Source organism: Notamacropus eugenii, chromosome X, assembly GCF_028372415.1.
Source record: "Notamacropus eugenii isolate mMacEug1 chromosome X, mMacEug1.pri_v2, whole genome shotgun sequence".
NCBI classification, from domain to species: domain Eukaryota; kingdom Metazoa; phylum Chordata; class Mammalia; order Diprotodontia; family Macropodidae; genus Notamacropus; species Notamacropus eugenii.
The window spans coordinates 11278894-11287596 of NC_092879.1; the positions used below are offsets into that span (position 1 = coordinate 11278894).

The window sequence follows — 8703 nt, forward strand, 5'->3', positions numbered from 1 at the left end:
TCCCTGGAAAAAGTCAGTGAGTCAAAAGGTGACAGAGCCTTGCAGCATCCTGTTCTTTGTGTTAATGTGCCCTGTCCATGCCACCTTTTCCTTGTGTGGGAGGAACATCTGGAGAGTGATATCTACTTTGATAGAGTCTAAACTGGCTACACTTGAAAGCAAGAGGTAAGGATTGGGGAGGGGGGAAGTTTTCTAAAGAACCTCATTGGAGTGGGAGTGAGGGAAGCCTGAAGAGTCAGAGTTCCCATTTCACAAAACAGTCCACCCAAGAAGGGCAAATCTAGGGCAGTTCCTGTGTACCTTTGGCCCAGTTATGAACCTAACCTGAACAATGAACCACTCACCCAAAAGGAGGGAGAATCATAAAGTAGGTTGTCCTCTGTGCCACTCAGTCTCCAGGGTTTCCATCCCCAGAATGATCTCCTTCCCTGTGAATCTAGAATTCTCAGCTGGCCTCAAAGCACAGGCCTGCTAACTGCCTCCTTGTCCATGGGGTTCTTGATGCCAAGCTGGGCACAAGAGGGAAAGCAAGATGTGCACATTGCTGGTGTGGAAAGAGTACTAATCCCCTGGAAGATCAGGGAAGGCCCCAGGGAGCACGGGGGCACCAGAAGCAAAAGATCCAGTCCATGCAAGGGGAGAGCTAGGAGGAGATGCTAAATAGGGAGGAAAGATGGATGCCCCTTGAGTCAGTGTATGCCATCATTCTGAGGGATGCTATCATTCTGAACCATGGGATGTAGACCAAAATACATCAGGAGTGCTGAGCTAGGGCATCTCAGCCTAGCTCCATTTTTCGCTTGATAGTCTTGTGAAGGCCCAGGGCTCCCAACATGCCCAGAGTCCCGTGGGAGCCCTCATGTACATCCCAAGACCTTCCAATCCAGCATGGTTAACTGCCCAGCCACACCTGACTGACAGGCTCTTAGGAGGAGAGGGACCTTGGAGAGCTCCTAGGCTGAGCAGCAACCTACCCATGGGCACAGGAGCCTGGACAAGCAACTTCTGGTTGTAGGGGCCTGACCGCCTCAGAATTCAGCTCAGGGGTGCCTGGAGCTGAATCTGATCCTCCCTAGTTTTTAAGGGTGCTGAAATCTACTTCCCTGTATGTAGCCTTCACCTGTTGGTGTTGGCCCTGCACCCAGGAGCTACATGGAACATGTCTTATCATCCCAGTTTGAGAGGACAGCTCTCCTGTGCCCCCTCTCCTGCTCCACAACTCTTCTCCTCTTGGGTGAAGCACCCCAGTCCTTTCAACTGCTCCTCAGAGGGTATGCTCTCTTTCTCTCCCCACAGGCGATCATCAAGTCTTTGTTTACCAGACATGAACTCAGAATCAAATGGAATCCGTTGGCAGTAAACCATTCACTCAAGTCTACAGAATGCATGAAGGTGAAACCTCCACACCTCCACGTTCAATTGGCCAAGCCAGGGTAGAGGCTGAAAGATTCAGCAGATGAGTTTCATCCACTGTGCCCAGATTGGCAAATGCCACAAGAGGCAGGGGCTGAGGCTAGAGCCAGGGGAGGTGCTCCAGAGTGAAAACTAGTCATTCCCTTCATGCCTGGTTTTGTGACCATGCTGGGGAAAGACAGAAGCAAGAGAGGAGCAACTGAATGGGGGATGGGGGGAGAGTTTGGCAGAGGCTTGGGGTCAGGGGCTCCGGAAATGGAGCAAAAGGAGAGAAGAGACAGAGACAGAGAAGGACAAAGATATGAGAGATGGAGAAGGAAGAGAGACACACAAAGATAGACAGGGACAGAAACAGGGACAAAAAAGGCAAAGGGAGAGCAAGGGGAGGAGGGGCCCACAGACAGGGGCAAGAGAGTCAGAGAGGTGGGAGACGGAGAGAGACCAAGAAGGAGAGAGATATGAGAGACAGAGGGAAAGGAGACCGTCATAGGCAGGAAGACCGAAATACAGAGAGAGGGGGAAAGAGTAGGAGAGGAAGGGAGAGGAGAGGGAAGGTTCTGTAGGTGGGAGCAAGATGGAGAGAGAGGGGGGCGGGGAAAGGGAGACACTGAGAGGGAATTGGTAGGAGGAGAGACAGCCTACAGCCTGACACAGAGTAGATGCTTCAATACTTGTTGACAGAGACAGAAACAGGGGAGAGGATGGTGGGGGAAGGAGACAGCCAGCCAGACAACACAAACTTCTAGACAGAGATGGAGAGATGCCAGGAAGTGAGGAGTACCAGGACCCACAGTAGATCAAAGAATCCCTGTCCCCTGAGACCTGCATGGCCTGGAATGTGAGAAGAAATCCTAGGGCCACAGCCTGTGAGGGACAAGCTCAGAGCAGCAGAGTTGGACACCAATTCTTTTAAGGTGAGGAGGCTGGGCAGGGCTCCTTGGGCTCCCTGGCAGTGAGTCACCAGTGGGAAGTGGGGCAGGACAGGCAGCGCCAAAGCCCCCTGCTCTCGGCTGTGTGAAGATTGGTGGAGACCTTCCAGCAAGGGCAGGGGAAGGAGGAGTCCTGATGTCTCCTACTCTGTCCTGGGCAGATCCAATCCAGACCACTGGCCTGCATTTGGGGAGCTGTAACCACAGAGGAACTCTGAATCTAGAATCCTGAGCTGCCTGTGAAGCCCAGGCCAGGTCCTGCCTCCTGTTCCAGGACTTTCCTGATGTCCTGAACTGGGACTTTGGACATCCTTGTTTATAACAGGGTGGGTGACATAGGAGAGCCTGCACCCCCGGACTGTGGGTAGTCTAGGAGGTTATGTCACTAGAGGGGAAGGACTTGACAAGTGTGTCCAGGACAGACCGGGAACTGAAGACCATAATGGCCTACGGGCTAGGCTGAGTCACTTGAGGAAGCACGGGCTGAGGCTGGAGACCTGAGAGAGATGGCCCAGTATCTGGAAGGCTGGCCTGGGAAAGAGACATTAGACTGGTTTAGGCTGAAGACAACCAGGGGAGAGAGCCAGGCCTGGGGACTGAATGCTGTAGGGGTCCCAGAGAGCCTACTGGACACACCTGGAGGCATCTGACGGGACACCTAGAAGTCCAGAATGGTGAAGGGATTCATTCAAGGCCAGCCAGATAGCAAAGACTTGATGCTGGGCCCATTTGCCTAGCACTGAGAGCTGCCCCAAAGGTTCAAGGGCTACCTTGGGGTCCCAGTGGGTTTTCTGGTCAGACCTCTGGCTTCAAACCAAGGCTGGATCCAGGTTACATCTTGAGTGGGTTGTTAAGGCAGGGTATGTGGGGGGGCGGGGGTGAGGGAAGAAGGGGGTAGAGGGGAGATTATTCCAGGTGAAATGGGTGGCTGTCAGAGGTTCCTGCCTGGACTCTCAGGTTCTGTGACTCTCCTGGGACCAGAGGGAGTCAACCACCAGAGAGGACTAGATGGCATCATGGGTAGAGTGCTGGGTCTGGCAAGCAAGAAACACCAAGTTCTAATGCTGCCTTAGATGCTGTCCTGCATCTGGTAAATGACTGGGAAAGTCACTTGAACTGTCTAAGCCACAGTTTTCTCCTTTGCAGAGTGGAGATGCTAACAGCACCAGCCTCCAAGGGATTCTGGGAGGCTCACATGTGATAACACCTGTGCAAAATTGCCATGGCCATCTTGAAATGTCAGAGAAACGCTATCAAGGAGGCCCCTAGAAAGGGCTGCTGCAGCTTCTCGTTATCGTTACTGTCATTGTGATTACAATTTGGGGCCATGGTAGCTCTAGGGCTAGAGAGGATCCCGGCTCCCGCTGGGTCTGGGGCTGAGGATGGAAAGCCCTTGCCATGGTCCAGAAAACACAGAAGGAACCCAAGACAGGCTGCAGAGCTTTGGGCAGCTCTGTCCTGGGTGGGCATCTCCTCCTGGGCTTTCTTCCTGGGAATCAGTGAGATGACAGTGAGGGCACTAGTCTGGATACCTAAGAAACAGAGAGCAGTGGGGGCAGCCTGGTGGGCTCAGGATGGGGAACGAGGGGCAAAGGGTTCTGGGGGTTTAAGAGAATTCCCCAAAGTGGGACATTGTCCTCAGAATTTGTAGGGTCTTGTAAAACACACCTGATCTAGCTCCAGGTGGGGAAAGGGGTCATTTTCCCAACTACTCTGAGTGACTCATCCCCTAGAGAGGGCAAGGACCCTCCTTCCTATCACCCGCAGTGTTCGCTGAGTGATATATTTAATGGAGAGATTCATCATGTCACCATGAGGCCCATCGATCAGCTGAGGCACAGAGAACCTGAAAGACAACAGCACAAGTCAGTTGCTGGGTGGCACAAGGACTGGTTGTGGGGTGATGTGGACTGAAAGCTCCCACGTTCTGGCACATGGAATTTGACAGTGCCCAGGGACACATCTGCACCACGGCACTGGCAGCTGCAACAGCAGTAGCCTGGCAAGGCAGGAGGGGGCCATTTGTAACCCCGGATTTCTAACCCATGGGCAAGGGGAGAGGGCAAGGGGACAGGCCTTGTCTCTTGGAGCCCACCCATTCAGGTGGCTCTCTTCTCCTGCTTTGTCTCTCTGTCACTGCCCCATCATTCAGCTGTGCCAACTCACTTTACAAGAGACCTCAAAGATCTAAACCTGAGGGTCTACCTTAGCCTGGCCCAGTTGGAAGGTTCGGTGGGCTGCAGTTTGTGTCACGCTGAGGCCCCAGGAAGCCCACAGACATTGGGAGGGGAGGGTCATGACCACAACAGTGCCAGGTCACTGAGAGAGACAGACAGAACAAGCCCAAAGAAATCACTCATACATTGACCCCAGGCTATGGCTTTGACTAAGTCAGCCCCACTTCAAACTTGAGTGTCCAAAGACAGGGAAGCCAGACCAAGGGAAGCCAGGCCCACCCCCACCCAGGAGGAGACAGAGGTCGCTCACTTTGCGTTTGGGCACAGACACGCGCCCAGGTCTCCGCATGGTTCCCAGATGATGGCCTGAGCTGAGGTTGGTGTGGAAGGGAAGGGACTCTGGTCATTCCCTGACCTTCTATGACCCCTGTCAGGCCTGTCCAGCAGAGCCCTCCTCTGACAGAGATGCCTTCCCCTGAGGAGGGAGGAAACAGAATGTTGCCATGACATAACCTATTGTGACATGGATGGTCACAAGGTGGGGAGTGAAGCAGAGACCCTGAAGGTCCTTGGTCTTCCAAGGGAGAGGAGCAAGGAAGGGTGGGCAAGGAGGTCTGGCCCAGGTCTTAGAAACTTAGCCAGAACCCCTCCTATACCACCCATTGTACTATTGCCCCCAGCCAGAGCAGTACCCAGGACTGTGGGTTTCTCCTGTGGCCAGCAGGTCTACCCTCTGTCACCCCAAAACAGGTCTCAGACAATTCCCTGGGCCTCTTCCAGCATCAATGACACCTAGAATATACACAAATTTTAGGCGGAGAAACATAGAATGTATCTTCAGGCAAAAAAACCAGCCCTGACGTGGGCAGGGAGGAAAACTAGAAACCTGGAATCCCCTTTAGGGGCTTCCCTGGAGACCATTACCCCTCCCAGAAAGGAGGGAGAGGGTGGCAAACGTGGGGAAGATTGGCTTAGGGAACAGCTAAGCCCTCCTTCCCCAGTTGGCAGCATTACTCCATAGTACCCTCGAAAAAGTCAAGAATTGTGCCCCAGGGGCTGCCTAAGAGCTTGGGGAAACTTTATCCCTCAGCCAGGCAGCCCTAAAGGGGAGGGGGCATGTTGCAGGGGGAAGGGTGAGCAGGTTCTGGTTGTGTTCTGTGACATGGGCCCCTCTGGCAGCCAGCCACCATCCCACCCACCCATCTCAGAATCCTCTTTCTTGTTGCCTCAAACTAAACTCAGAGGACTCCAAAGAAAGCTAGTAGTGTGAGAGAAATTCCCCAGGTCATGGCACACACTGCCCACTTCCCAGGTCCCAGACCCCCAGAAATCTCCCCAGCTGGCCCTGTGTTAAGAACCCTCCTGTACCTGAAGGAAAACTCCTCTGCCTAAGGAAGGTGTTAGCCTGGCCCAAGGACTTGCCAGTCTCGAGCTGGGTCTGCTGCCTATCCTCACCCTGGGCAGGGCTCTGGAAGGGATTCAGGGACCCTGGGCTGAGCATTTGCCTCCTCTGCCTCTATGTCCCCAGAGGACCTCAGTCTCAGCTGACGTGGTAGACAGGTCACAATGGTGTCCTCATCCAATGACGTCCTCACCCCCATTATTACCTTTAGCTCAGTCCCCAGACAAGGCCCCCCAGGCTGGCCCTTGGCAGGGCCCAGGAGCAAAGCCCTTTGAGGGCAGGCCAATCAGTCTGTGGGTAGGAACACTGCGGGCCCACCTGCCACCAAGCCACACAGCCCCATGACCCTGTACTGACCACCCTTTGTGCTTTCTGCAAAAGATCCTGGCATATCCCTCCAGAATCCATGAGCTCTGCCCCCCATCTTCTGTGGACACTCCTATCCTCCCTGTCTGTTTGCAGTGCCCTTCCACTCCAGCCTCAGGCCCCAGATTTATTCTCCCCCTTCCTCCTCATTGGGACAACTGGGCATACTCCCCTACCTTGGCTTCGGGCCTGTCCTCTTCTGCCGTCTCTGTCTCTCCAGGCTCTCCTTCTCTGCTGCCTCCTAGGACTGTGGTAGCCAACGTGTCCCTGTTGGGTCCTCACCTGCTGGAGGACTGTATTTGCAATTTTCAGAACCACAGTCACTGCTACTGAAAACCTCTGCACAGACAGACTTGATTGTCCTTTCTTTCCAATAAAGTTCGAATGAGACGTCCATGCCAGGTCACTGAATGGCTAGGTCAAGGGATGGCATCATTTAGGCAGTCTCTGCTAAAATCCTCTGTGGTATCACATTTCAGTGCAGGGGGTGTCCTTGGGTCCCCCAAAATGATGCCAGGTCCTCCCCAGAGCTGACTGTTCTTTCCATGCCTGGAAATCTTCCCATCCAGGCCTGGAGCCTGTGTGTCTGTCTGTCTATCTGTCTAAGAATGGGCTGAGCTCCATCCAGAGGAGCTCAGAGCCAGTTCCCTGGGGTCTATGGCATCTCCAACACACTTTGGTCACCTTGGGTCATCAGAGTGCTCACTGGAGGTTGAAGGTCTTGAAGGCAGCTCAAGTCAGGACACTTCTCCATCCCAATCCTGAAGAAAAGGACTTTCCTGACCATGTGTCACCCTTGGTTATCTCGAGTCATCTTTCCAAAGCCTGCGGGTCAGTGGTTAGCTAACAGACCCTTTATCCCCTGGAGCAGCTACAAGGCAGGGGAACAGAATGTTCAGCATTCTAGAGCAGACATGGCTAGCTATCCCCAGGGGATCCAATATGGCTTGCGATACAAATCCAAGGACACGCCCATGAAAAATAAAATGCTCAAGTCTGAGCAGCCTGCCCACCTCACCTCAAGTCATGGTAGGCACCAGAGAGGAGAAGGCAACGGTACCCCATTTCCCTTCCCCAACCCTGATGCTTCCCTACTCCCCTGGCAGGCTTGGCTCATGCCCGTGAGTGAGGCTGCTGCTAACTTATTCCAGAAAGGGTGTGGGGTGGGTGACTTCTGGGGCAGAGCCTTCTGGCTGCAGGGCTGTTTTCCAGACCTACATCCTTCTGGCATGGGTGCCGCACTGTTCCCCTCTCTGAGATCCAGACTCCTCTGCCTCCTCTCTCTGCCCAAACACCCATCACGCTGTGGGGCTATGGAGAGCACACTACCCTGACATTCAGAGGCTCTGCCTTCCAGTCCGCCTGGACCTCTGACTCCCTGGGCAATTGTCCTTTGCTTCCTGGGCCCTTGTTTCCTCACGTGGAAGCTGAAGTTGTTGGAGTCTCTGGCCTGCAGGGACCATCCCAGCTCTCAGTCTCTGAGAGTCCCCTCTGAGGCTCTGGCCCAGACTGAAGGCAGGGAGGATAGTTGCCTGCCTGGCCCTGAGAAGTTTCCCCAGGAAACCAGTCCCTTGCTGCTGGGCTACCCTGATCTAAACTCATGGGAATCTCCCTCCCCAACACACTCAGCTAAGACAGATTCTCTGTGCCTGACTCTGGACCTACACTTGAATCCAGGCCAGGTGGTAGCCACCCCAGAGACTGCCTGTGGTCCTGGGCAGGCAGGCACTCTCCCCACTGCCTCCTTCCCATGTGGGTTGTGGTGGGAGCTAGAAAGAAAGGAGGGCGCAGTACTAGACCAGGGCCTCAGAGCAGCCAAGGCCTCAAGCTGTGTAGCCCAGAGGGCTCCTTTCAGTGAAGCCTGGTTGGGGTGGCTCTCAGGGGCCCAGTGCCCAGAGACTGAGAGTATGTGGGAAGGAAAAAGAGGGTGGCAGGGGGAGAAGGAGGGTGCAGGCCATGGAGGAGACCCCAGTAGAAGATCAAAGAACTCAAAAATTCACCATCGAAATTATTTTTCTGTTTTTTAATTTTTCGAGAAAACAACATAAGGAAACAACTGCATAAAATTTCAAAGAATATATCCTCAATGAGCAGTGTTTGGGGGAGAGCTTAGAGAGGGTCCCATGGACCCCAGTGTTGTTGTGGCATCTTGGGGGGGGCCTGCTGGAGTGGGTGATGGCCGAGGGGCCAGAGATGGATCCAAAAGGAAGGCCAAGGGGAAGGGAGGGTAAGGATGCAGAGAAAGGGAAGGGGCAGAGCAGTAGGAAGTGGGGGAGCTCCAGGGCTTCCATGGTCGGGATTAAACGACCCCTTGTGGCATCTGAGATGAACCACCTTCCTCAGCTCCTCTTTTGTTCTGTCCCACGTCCACTGGGTGATCTTGAGAATGGAGGGGCAAGGGCAGTTTGCGAGGTCT

The 8703-nt window shown here is 54.1% G+C and overlaps 1 long non-coding RNA gene across 1 annotated transcript; it reads right to left on the minus strand.

Annotated features, from left to right (window-relative positions):
* Positions 1 to 4111: 4111 nt before the first annotated feature.
* LOC140515378 (uncharacterized) lies at positions 4112 to 6049 on the minus strand. The gene is made up of 3 exons (XR_011970993.1): positions 5888 to 6049; positions 4830 to 4994; positions 4112 to 4188 (listed from the first exon to the last, which is right to left on the minus strand). It is a non-coding gene; the product is annotated as an uncharacterized lncRNA (long non-coding RNA).
* Between the last annotated feature and the right edge of the window lie 2654 nt (positions 6050 to 8703).